Genomic DNA, 12,428 nt, shown 5'->3' on the forward strand with positions numbered 1-12,428 from the left:
TCAAAAGTCCCAAGTAAATTATTCCCCTGCCAATTTAGGAGGATTCACCAAAATATCTTTCTGTCCGTTGCACAAGCCTAGTGTACAAATGTTCTTAATAAGATACTCTTACTCAGCCTTAAAATTATAAAAAGAGGAAGTAAAATTTAAAATGTTAATTATTTTCTCCTATAAAACTAGAAGAGGTTATTCTACCCCAACTGTAGTATAAATTTTGAGCCTATAACAAAAACGTTATCACTTTGTTGCAACCAAGAAAAAGGAACAAATGTAATCATAATTATAAACCTAATATAATTCCATATTCTTTTTACCCAATAGTTACGTTGAATTCAAAATCAAATATAGGCCACATTCATACTCTCAAGTAATATTTGAACAGGTGATCAAACATCTTTAAGAAGTGGAGAATAAAGCCACCGATTCCCAAATATTTAAACAACCTGTTTGATCTTTATTATCGCTCAACATCCCAACGAAACCACTTGTCTCTCTAATCAAGTGGGTATGATCATACATTTTCATATTTCTTTTCTGTGTCATTTTCAAAGAAAAGTACTTCAGTGCATTCTAAATTTAGTCACGTCTTTTAATATTTTCTCAAATTTCTCAAAAAGGGAAGAGAAAGCCTTTTAATTTTTTTAGGATGCTGGGACAATGAAAAAGTGCTAAAGCTGAAAGATGTAGGTAAACATTACTTCTTGAACAAAAAGAAAGATCTAACATATTGCTATGCAATTGTTAATTACTTATTCATATCATTGTTATGTTGGTATTATATTGAAGTCAGTTGATCCAACCCTAGAATTTTTTTAAAATTCTAATTAATGTTTGTATTATTGTTAACATTGAAATGTTTACTTTCAACTTTTTAAGTGCTTCCCAAATGGAAACAAAAAGAACTAGCTCCAGCTAGACTGCTGTGGATTGCTGCTCTTGGCTGCTGTTATATTGATTCTGAGGGTTTTTCCAATTTTAAATTTAAATGATTGATTGTAAGCCACCTACTGTATAAGAACAACTCATTAAGAAAATTCTTAGGTTCTACCATAGCAAAGGTGAACTGTGGTCTCTATTTTTCCCTTACAAAGCAATGGCCTTTTAGGATGTTGAAGTGTTTTTAAAATACCAACTTTCCCCCCGCCACTTAAATTAAGGAAGAGAGCAGGGGAAGAGAGGCATGAATCCAGGCCTGAACCCTGGAAGCCTCTACTCACCCTCAGAACTGCTGCTGCTGCTCCTCCCCACAATCGATCCAGCTAAGACGTCCTCAGCCAAGTGGGAGAAGCCCCACTCTACAGGCACGTTGTTGGGGAGGGGCGAAAACCTGAACGAAAGAAAGAGAGACAGAATGAAAGCTTAAAGAGCTGATCACTCGCCAATCTGAACATTGGATGACTAAGAATGGCATATGCTAAATTCTCTATTTTATGCTAACTAAACTAAATTTATATATTAAACTAGTCCTATCAAGAAACTTATATTGTAGCTTTTTGTATCAACTGGCCTTCCATTAAAACTCCAATTGCAAGTAGCGTTATCAATTAATAAACTGTACTCAGAATAAAAAAAGTTTCAGCTCATTTATAAGTGGCAATAATTAACATTTATGAATTAAAAAAAAATCTTTTTTAAAAAAAATTCCTCCCTATTAGGAAGAATGAAAGAATGTGATGGAAAATATGTGCTTTCAGCAATATATATGCTTTACTGATATTATCTGCTCCCACATATCTAAAAACACAGCCTACACATAATAGCAACGACACAATCTAAAATATTGTTTTAGTTTTATCTCATTGCCCTTAAGAATTTTTACCTCCAGGAATTGGAGCCTTGAAAAGTATATATGGAAGGTGTTCACTATTTCAGATAATAAAGCTGATCCGCAAATGTGATGAGACTGTACATGACTTAATCAATACATAACGCAAATACCTAATTCCCTCACCCACAAGGAATGACTAGATCAGAACAAGTAACTGCAGAGTTTCATGCACACATAAAAACAAGAGTTAAATAATTATTTTAGCAATTATATTGACTATGTTTCTTAAATTAAAGTATCAGGATGCTGGTAATTGTAGATACAATTTCCAGAAAAATATTGTAAACTCTCACACACAGATGATAAATTTAACATAATCTGCCCCAGGTAGAAAGCTACAGCGAAAATATCAGTCAAATAACATTTTGCTTACCACAAAGTTGATTTCTAGTTTTTTCTATTATGAATCTTTGCTATATGTTATTCAAACCACAAATAATTTCAATGTTTATCCTTTTTGCAAAGGATAATGTTTCTGTGCCCATTAGAAATTGCTCTAATACATTTACTTCCTAATTCTACCAACCTAAGTTACCAACCAAAATTGTCTCCCGAGTAATAAAAAAGTGAACTGCACAGAGAAATAGAATTGATCAGAATGAGATCAATTCAATAAAGAGTTGATTTCAAGAGAGCTTAGACAGGATTCTTAGTATCAGAGAAGACACAGCAAGTTTCTAAGTCTAAAACATCTACTCCATGATTATTTTAGTAAATCAGTAATAAGAATTTCCCATAAATAATCAAAGTAGTTTGGAAGGCAAAACTAGTACTGTTTCTTTATTCTGCTATAATGATCCAAAATTATCTATCTTACCAACAAATACAAATGCCTACTAAAATGCAATGAATACCAAGTACTCTTCCAGCAAGAACTTTAAAAAATGCAATGCTGTAGGTTAAAGCATTCAACCCTACATACTTGTGGCTTCGTATTCTTTCTAGACATGACAGCTGACAAGTAGTTTTTTCTTCTGACTTAAACACTGATTTGGCCCTTTATTCTAGCATTCTTTTTTTTATCTCTTTTAATTTGGAGGACAGGCTAATTATTGGCCAATATTTAAAAATAAAATTATTAGTTCCAAAAATAGCAAAATGATATTAAAGCCCTTAATTTAAAATCTATGTAACATCTATAAACATATCTACGACATAAGATTTTATAATGCATGTCTGAAAATGGGATATGTTTATGGGATATAATGGGATACAGTTTTTTTTTTAATTCAAAAAGTTTTACAGAAAATTTCCTCCCCCCCTTTCCCCCCCTCCCCTCCCCCCTCCCTTCACAACCCCCCTCCCCCCCAACTTCCCGGAACGAGCACAAGGTATAGTTAAAAATAAAACAAACATATGCTAAAAAATTTTCGTCCCAACTTAATTATACCCCTATAATCATCAATTCCTAACTTCCCCCGAAAACAATCAAAAATAATACATCATAATCATTCAAAAACAGTCTGATAACTCTTAGTCTGGTATCTACTTTGAATATAGTCAATCCATTTTTTCCATTCCTTTAAGTATCTTTCTTGCGTATTGTCTTTCAAAAAGGCTGATATCTTCGCCATCTCAGCCAAATTGGCAACTTTCAATATCCATTCTTCTATTGTAGGTACTTCTTTTTTCTTCCAGTATTGTCCTATTAGTAATCTTGCTGCTGTTATTAGATTTAAAATCAATTTAGTCTCAATTACTGTACAGTCCGTAATAATTCCCAACAGAAAAAATTGCGGCAGGAACTTTATCTTCTTTTTCAAAACATTTTGTAAAATCCACCAAATTTTTATCCAAAAGGCCTTTATATCCTTACAAGTCCACCAAATGTGAAAATATGTAGCGTCATCACAATTACATCTCCAACATTTTGCTTGCATATCTGGATACATACACGATAATTTCTTAGGATCTAAATGCCATCTATAAAACATTTTATAAAAATTTTCCCTCAGATTCTGTGCCTGCATGAATTTAACATTTCTAACCCAATTTTTTTCCCAAGTTTCCAATAATATTGGCTCCTGAAAATTTTGTGCCCACTTTATCATACAGTCCTTTACCAAGTCCCTTTCAGAATCTATTTCAAGTAACACATTATACAATCTCTTTATATGCTCCTGAGACTGATTTCTAATTTGCTTTACCAAATTTCCCTCGTTCTGCTCTATACCAATTTTCTGATCTTCCTTCCATCTAGCATGTAGTTGCTCATATTGAAACCAAGTATAATTTTTCCCTTCTTCTTTTAGTACGTGCAGAGATTTTAATTGCAAATTACCTCTTTCAGTATACAAAAGATCTTTATATGTAATCATTTCCTGATTCTGTTCTATATTTATATTCTCTATTGTATGTCTAGGACTTGCCCATATAGGAACCTTATAATTTAGTTTATAAGAGTATTTTTTCCAAACACGCAGAAGAGCAGTCCTTAACACATGATTTTTAAAGGCCTTATCCACTTTTTTGTCATAAATTAAATATGCATGCCATCCATATAGCAAGTCATAACCTTCTATATTCAAAATTCTTTCCTCCGTTAAATTAAACCAATCACTTATTGCAGAGAGAGCAGCTGCTTCATAGTATAATTTAAAATTGGGCATTTTTAAACCTCCCCTTTCCCGAGAATCTTGAATTATTTTCATTTTAACCCTAGCTTTTTTACCTTCCCATATAAATTTGTTAATTCCCTTCTGCCATTCCTCAAGATTCTTATCTTTCTTAATTATTGGTATCATCTGAAAGAGGAATAAAAATCTAGGTAAAACATTCATTTTAATAGCAGCAATTCTCCCAGCAAAGATAATTGCAATTTTTCCAAACAATCAACTCCTTCTGAACTTTTTGCCATAAAACCTCATAATTATTCTTATACAATTTCACATTTGACGATGTAATATAGACCTCTAAGTATTTAACCTTCTTTACAATTTCAAATCCTGTTATTTCCTCTAGTTTTTCTTTCTCTTGTCTGACCATATTTTTTATTATCACTTTTGTCTTTTCTGATTTACCTTAAACCCTGAAACCTTCCCATATTGATCAATTATTTCCAACAAAGATTTACTAGAATTTATAGGGTTTGTTAAAGTAATCACCAAATCATCTGCAAAAGCTCTCAGCTTATATTCATGTTGTCTAACTTTAATTCCTCTATCTCCTTTACTTCGTATTTTATCCAATAATGGTTCTAGAGTTAAAATAAACAATAATGGTGATAAAGGACATCCCTGTCTTGTTCCTTTCGCAATCTTAAAAGGTTCTGTTAAGCTACCATTGATTATAATCTGTGCTGTTTGCTCTCCATAAATTGCCCTAATTATTCTTAAAACCATCTCCAAATTGCATCTTTTCTATTAATTTAAATAAAAAATCCCAATGCAATCGATCAAAAGCTTTCTCTGCATCGAGAAAAATAAATGCTGCTGGAATAAAATTTTTCTTTTCTAAATACTCCAGTAAATTAACAATCTGCCTAACATTATTCCTCATCTGTCTCCCTTTTATAAATCCAGATTGATCATTATGAATTCTTTGCTGCAAAATCAACATTAATCTATTAGCTATTATTTTAACAAAAATCTTATAATCATTATTTAAAAGTGAGATTGGCCTATAATTCCCAGGTTTAGAACAATCCTGTTCCTCTTTTGGTATCAATGAAATAAAAGAGGTTCTCCATGAGGGGGGAATTCCCCCTCCTAATTGTATCTGATTAAATAATTCCTTAAGTGGACCTAACATCTCATCCTGTAAATTCCTATAATAACTAACTGTAAGCCCATCCGTACCAGGAGTTTTCCCCATTTTTAATTGTTTAATTACCAAAATAATTTCTTCAGAGGTTATAGGCCGATTCAGTTCATCCGTTTGTTCTAAAGTTAAATTTTTAACCTTATATTCCTTCAAATAATTATCAATATCCCTGTTCAATATATTATCTTTAAGATATAAATTTGTATAATATTCTAAAAAAGCTTTTTTAATTTTATCCTGTTGATATCTCTCTTTACCTTTATATTCTATTTTTCTATAGTACGTTGTTTTGTCTTTTCCTTAAGGTGTATGCTAACCACCTACCAGGTCTATTTGCATTACAAAAGTATTATGTTTGGCATATTGTATATTTGTTGCCACCTGATCAGCCATTATCATATTAAATTGATTCTGTAATAACTTTATTGCATCTTTAAGTTTTTGATCATGGGTTATGTATTAATAATTGTTGCTTCTTATAAATTTCCTCTTCTAAATACCTACGCTGTCTTTGTTGCTTATTTCTCTGTCTATTATTAATATATATTAATACACCTCTCATAAAAGCTTTACTGGCGTCCCAAACCATTTCTATCGATGTTTCATTATTCAAATTATAATCAAAAAATTCTTTCATCTGCTTTTTACATTGATTTACATTATCCTGATATCTAAACAAATTTTCATTTAATCTCCAAGTTCTTCTACCTTCTTTTCCATATTGCAATTCCATCCAAACAGGACTATGATCAGACAAACATCTTGGAAATATCTTAGTTTTCTTCACCCTAAAAAGCAAATCATTAGAAATTAAAATAAAATCAATACGTGAGAAGGATTGATGCCTATCAGAGAAAAAAGTATAGTCTCTTTCCTCCAAATTCCGCAGTCTCCATACATCTCTCAACTCAAAATCTTCTATCATGTCAAAAAAGGATTTAGGCAGCTTTGCATGTGCAGGTATCTTCTTAGAAAAAATTCTCTTGTCCTTTCGTGTATCTATTACTCCATTCCAATCTCCCAATATAATACACGATTTATAATCCCATAGAATCAACTTATCATACAACATTCTATAAAATTTTTCTTGTTGCTGATTGGGTGCATATATACCAAACAAAAGGGTCTTTTTTGTTTCTATTGTAAGTTCAATAGCAATATATCTTCCGTGAATATCTGCCTCTATTAACTTGGCTGGTATATCTTTTCTCAAATAAACCACTATGCCATGTTTTTTGTCCAAAGCTGGAGCAACAAAATGTTTACCTAACTTTGAGTTTATTAAGTACTTTTGATCTGATAGTTTAATATGCGTTTCTTGTAAGCAAATCACATCATTTCTAAATTGTTTCAAATAATGAAATATTTTTCTTCTCTTCTGAGCTGAATTCAAACCATTGACATTCCAGGTCAAGATTTTATTTGCCATTACTGGCCTGCTGAAGCTTTTGAGCGATCAGCTGAAGATCGTCCTCCCGTATCTTCGGCCGTGCTCCTCCCACCGCTTCTGTAGCAGAATCCTGAACTTTACTTTGAGTTTGTTGCTCTTTTTCTTTACGCTTAAGGGCTCCCCTCGTCAGTCTTTGTTCTTGTGGTTGTTCCTCAGATGGTAACATTACTGGAATCACCTCAGCTTCCACACCCATTTGAGTCTCTTGAATTCTTTTTTCTATTATTTCTACTTCAGGTTTCAGCACGGTAGAAAGAAAATCTTTGGCCTTAAGCACTGTATCAATACGATATCTCCTTCCTTGATAATACACTGTTAAACCAACTGGAACCTCCCATCTAAATTGAATCTGGTATTTCTTAAGTTCTTGTGTAAAAAATGTAAAGTCCTTTCTATCCCTTAACATCTTGGGAGGAATCTCTTTCAAAACCTTCAGCTCCTGTTCTTTTCAAGTTTTTCTGAAATGCAACTTGCAAAATTTGATTTCTCACTGTTCTTTTCAAAAAATAAACCACAATGTCTCTAGGAAGTTTCTTCTGCCTAGCAATCCAGGAATTAACTCTATAAATTTTGTCAATTTGATAAGCAACCTCTTGTGGATCAAGTTCAATAAGTTCAGCCAGAGCTTCTGATAATTTTTGTTTTAAATCTTCCCCTTTCTCCTCATTCAAGCCCCTAATTCTCAGAGCTCCTTCCATCATTCTATACTGCATCACCACCACTTGATCTTCATTTTTGTCCAATTTGATTTGCATTCCCCCCATTCTATTTTCTATTTGTTGATTTGACTGAGCAATTTCTTGCACCTCCTCCTCCACCACCTCCAGTCTTTTTGCCAAACCTTGGAAAGCCATCAAAATATCTTCTCTTATTTTTTTATTATTCTTTTATTTCTTCTCTTATTTTCTCATTATTATCCATCATCTCCTTAAACCTTTCTTCAAACACTTTCCCTTGCTCTTTAATCAAATCTTCTAAAGCTGGTTCAGAACCCCTTCTACCCCCAGTCTTAGGTGGTTTAGTAGCCATTTCAGTTTTTAAAATTCACAAAATATAAGTCTAGAAACTTCGCTTTTCCCCTTTAAGTATAGGAGAGCTCACTTCATTAAAATCCACACATAACGTTTCTTAGCTTCTTAGTTACACAGCCTGTTTACAATTCCATTCTTCACTTTCACTTCCTTTCAGGCACCATCTTAAACAGTCAGTTAAAACAAAGAAAAAAAAGTTTCTCTTTTTAAAAGGGTAGAAGTCAGGAAATCAAAAACACTTGCAATCCAGTAGTTGTTCACCCTAGCTTATTCTGTCTGCTTATAGAAATCCATAAAGATAAGACAATTAGCAGAGATGGACACTTTCTTCTTTTCCTGCTTTTGCAGGAGCGCACTGAAGGTCAGAGCTTGGCAGGGTTATTTATTTTTTATTTTTTTTTATTTTATTTTTATTTATTTACATTTATATCCCGCCCTTCTCCGAAGACTCAGGGCGGCTTACAGTGTATAAGGCAATAGTCTCATTCTATTTGTATATTTACAAAGTCAACTTATTGCCCCCCCAACAATCTGGGTCCTCCTTTTACCTATCTTATAAAGGATGGAAGGCTGAGTCAACCTTGGGCCTGGTGGGGCCAGGTTCAACTGCAGTAATTGCAGGCTACTGTGTTTTAATAACAGGTTCCTTACAGCCTGAGCCACCACGGCCCTTTATGGGACTCAACCCTCAGGGCTCTGCTTAATAAAAAACAAAGCCCCTGGGGAGGTCTACCACTCCCCCGCAGCTCTTATCTCACCCTTTCAATCAGGGAGAGAGATTAAAGCCGGCTTTTTCCTGGCTTTTACGATGTTCAGTACGGAACCCCTTAATTAGGAACTCAGCGAAGAAGGTGGCGCCACCGGAAGTCCAATGGGATACAGTTTTGAAAGCATCCACATTTAAGCCATTTTACCAATGTGCACATTAATACTTTTCTTCTTTGAATAAACACTATGTTTTCTACATTATGCTCAGTGCATCTCAAAGTTGTACAAAGGCATTAACACTACATGTCAGTGGCTGCTATTGAAACTGTAGCTGCTCTCTGCGGTATCCACCAGGCTGCCTACCCATATTCACTTCTTACATTTAAAAAGTTTGAAGCTGGAAAACTATAAGGTAGCCCCTCTAGGTTCTAAATCAGTGGTGGTTTCTACTGGTTCGCCCCAGCTCCGCCCACCCGCCCAAATGTCATCATGAACGCTCTGCACATACGCAGAAGGTTCTACACATGTGCAGAAGCGCCGCGAATGAGGGCTTCCAGTTCCGAACCAGTAGCAAAGGTAAGTGGAACCCACTACTGTTCCAAATTTACAGTATCTTAGAAATAAAAATCCTATGTGTCAACCTAAGGCCTTGTTTGCTATCTATCCAGAAAAAGGATAAACAAAAGCATGGCTAAAAAGTGAGAAAGATTTGTAATTGGTTATGTGTCCCACCCTAGGCAAGTGGTCATTTTGGAAAAAAAAAATCACACAACCCTTAAAATGTGCTACTTGCCCCAAAAGAAGACTGAAAATTAATTATTCACCAAAAGCGTTCAATGTTAAAGAAAACAATATAGTCCACTTTAAAGTAATCATAAATTTCTACATTTCATGGCTATACAATTATTTTTGGCAATCTTAAAGCCCTACAAAATTCTGCTTGTCTTGCTGTGATAGAGTAGAGGGTTGCCTCTATAGGTATTTAAATTAGACAATGCCACAAATGTAAAATGTCAATAGTTTGAAGGAGTCCTTCTGATTTAACATGGTGCATAAAAAGATTTGGCAACCTTTTACTAATTGATGTTCTCCAAATGTGTTGGATTACAATTTCGTGAATTACACACAAGCATGGCCATTGGCCATAATGATCCACAACTTGAGATGTAATCCAATATAGTTGAAGGACAGCAGGATGTAAAAAGCTTCCTCACTACGTACACCCTGTTTGGATTACTGTGAGCATATATTTAAATCTACTTAATATATCTAACCCATTGTATCTACATACATGGTTCAGAAAGCTATGCTCAGGAAACATGTGACAGTGTAGATGTTCTAAGCAAATCAATATTACTAAGCATGTTACTAACACAGATGCAGGACCACTTATAGTTACAGAATGCCTAAAGGACATATTTATATAGAATGTATGCAATATAAATGCTGCTGAATAGGTAAGGTATGCAGCATATTCAGGTCTGTTTTTATATGAGACAGAAGATTCAAAACGATTTTCAAAGTGAAATGGAATTTAGCTCTATTAAGCTTGAGGATTTCTATTCATCTTATAGTCAAACACCTATTTTGAATGAATCCCTCTAAAATGTTCTGAGAGAATCACAGAAGTGTCTTACCTTTCCAGTTAATATATATAACCATTGGCTAAAAAGAAATGTGAGATCTCCACAACTTTTTATTGGATTTATTGTGTCACTCTTGGTTGATTTATTACAGGTAGTCCTTGATTTATGACCACAACTGAGCCCAACATTTCTGTTGGTAAGTGAGACATTTGTTAATTGAATTTTGCCCCACTTTATGACCTCTATAGCCATAGTTGTTAAGTGAATCACTACAGCTGTTAAGTTAGTAACAGTGTTGTTAAGTGTGTCTGGCTTCCCCATTGACTTTGCTTGTCAGAAGGTCACAGAAGGGGGACCACATGACCCTGTGACACTGTAACTATCATAGATATGAGTCAATTGCCAAGCATTCTAAATTTTGAGCACATGACTATGGGGGATGCCTCAACGGTTGTAAGCATGAAAAATGGTTGTAAGTCAAACTTTCAGCAAATTTGAACAGTCACTGAACGAACCGTTATAAGTTGAGGGCTACCTGTATTTACTGATAAAAATGCTCAACTAGTGTATTATTTTATATTAAATCTGTTTGTATTGGTAATAAAGTTATAACCTTCATTACTGCTCATAAGGTACTATATTTGATTTATCTTACAGTTATGAATTGCAAACGTTTTCTTGTAAGTCACAATAATTGACTAAAATTAAATATCAACAATAATAAACTCACCTAGTTCATAAACAGGCATGAAATCATTTCAGCCACATATACTTGTGATAAAGATTCCAATGTATTTTTTCTTGCTGAAAAAATGGCAATCATACAACAAAAAGAGAACTAAGTTCAAAGTCAGAAAAGGATCACATGTTTAAGAAGACATAGGTGACCGGTAAGGTAATATTGTAAAGTCTGTTAAGATTCTGCTTTGGACCAATCATTCCCTCTTTCTCTCAGCCCTAAGGAAGAGGCAACAGGAAACTATTTCCAAAAAACCTTGCCAAGCAAACTGCAGGGATTAGTCCAGGCAGTTTCTGAGAATCGAACACAACTGAGCTTAAGTTAAAAAAAATATATCTCATTGATGGATGTTGATGATGCCTGCAGAGGTTATGAGCTGTCCGCACCTGTTGGCTATTTTAGGCTGCTGCAGGCATGTTACCTCCTTTTCCTTCCCATGTCCTTGGCACTGCTCTTCATGGCCATTTTGGTTTTGGCTGTAAGACAGACTGGACTCTTAGCACCAACCATTTAAAGTTCCCATCTAGAGTGACTGTTGGTAGTTTGTCCATCACCAGTAGCCTGGACAGTAAACTTTTATGTGGGGTGGCAGTGGTGGTGGTGATGGGGAAATGAAGCCAGGAAATCCATCAGTTGTCTTTCTTAAGCTAAATTAAAACTACAAGAAAAGACTCACCAGCTGAAGGTTGGCAAATCAACCTTCCAGTTCCTTATTATGGTTAAGGATTGATTTCACACTAGGTGTTTTAAGAGAAAGCATTTATACAAGCAGTCCTGCTTTGAAGACTTGGTTTCTATTTTTATTTTTCCAGGCATTTCGGCAACAATCCATGTAGCATTCTTGGATCTACTATTTTTCATGACTTTTTGGTAGTGTTGCCAGTCCTCATAGTTACTGTCTACTGAAATAGATACTTCTGATTCATGTCTAGAAAATAACATTCCTGGCCTCATAATACTGCATTCTTTTCCCCCCCAGAACACTGGCAATCTCCATAGATAACATAGACTATTGAAATGCAAGAGGTTAGAAGTAAGCTTGGAGCAGCCAACATTTGCTGAAATACAACAAGCTTCTAGGGAGAAAAACTGACAAGATACCTCACTCAAAATAAAAAAAAAGTAATAATGAATGAGCAGGAAGGATAGTCACAGAAGCCAGAGTTTTGGGGGATGGAACTGATGAAAGGAACGAAAAGATTTAATGAATATTCTGAATGAAGATATATATGGTTAACTAGAATGCTGAACAGAAATAATTCACATTGCAACATTTCCTGTCCTTGTACATTTCTAAAGGGTATTTCTAGTAAGGTATATATTG

General features: G+C 34.4%; 1 protein-coding gene and 1 long non-coding RNA gene across 2 annotated transcripts in view; both read right to left on the reverse strand.

The window, feature by feature from the left end:
• Nucleotides 1-12,428, reverse strand: part of CRIM1 (cysteine rich transmembrane BMP regulator 1) — a 151,928-nt gene that overhangs the window by 101,711 nt on the left and 37,789 nt on the right. The window lies entirely within an intron of this gene.
• Nucleotides 1,218-6,821, reverse strand: LOC131188931 (uncharacterized). Its single transcript, XR_009152868.1, has 2 exons — nucleotides 6,299-6,821; nucleotides 1,218-1,327 (listed from the first exon to the last, which is right to left on the reverse strand). It is a non-coding gene; the product is annotated as an uncharacterized LOC131188931 (long non-coding RNA).

The sequence above is a fragment of the Ahaetulla prasina genome, chromosome 1, assembly GCF_028640845.1.
Source record: "Ahaetulla prasina isolate Xishuangbanna chromosome 1, ASM2864084v1, whole genome shotgun sequence".
In the NCBI taxonomy this organism is placed as follows: Eukaryota; Metazoa; Chordata; class Lepidosauria; order Squamata; family Colubridae; genus Ahaetulla; species Ahaetulla prasina.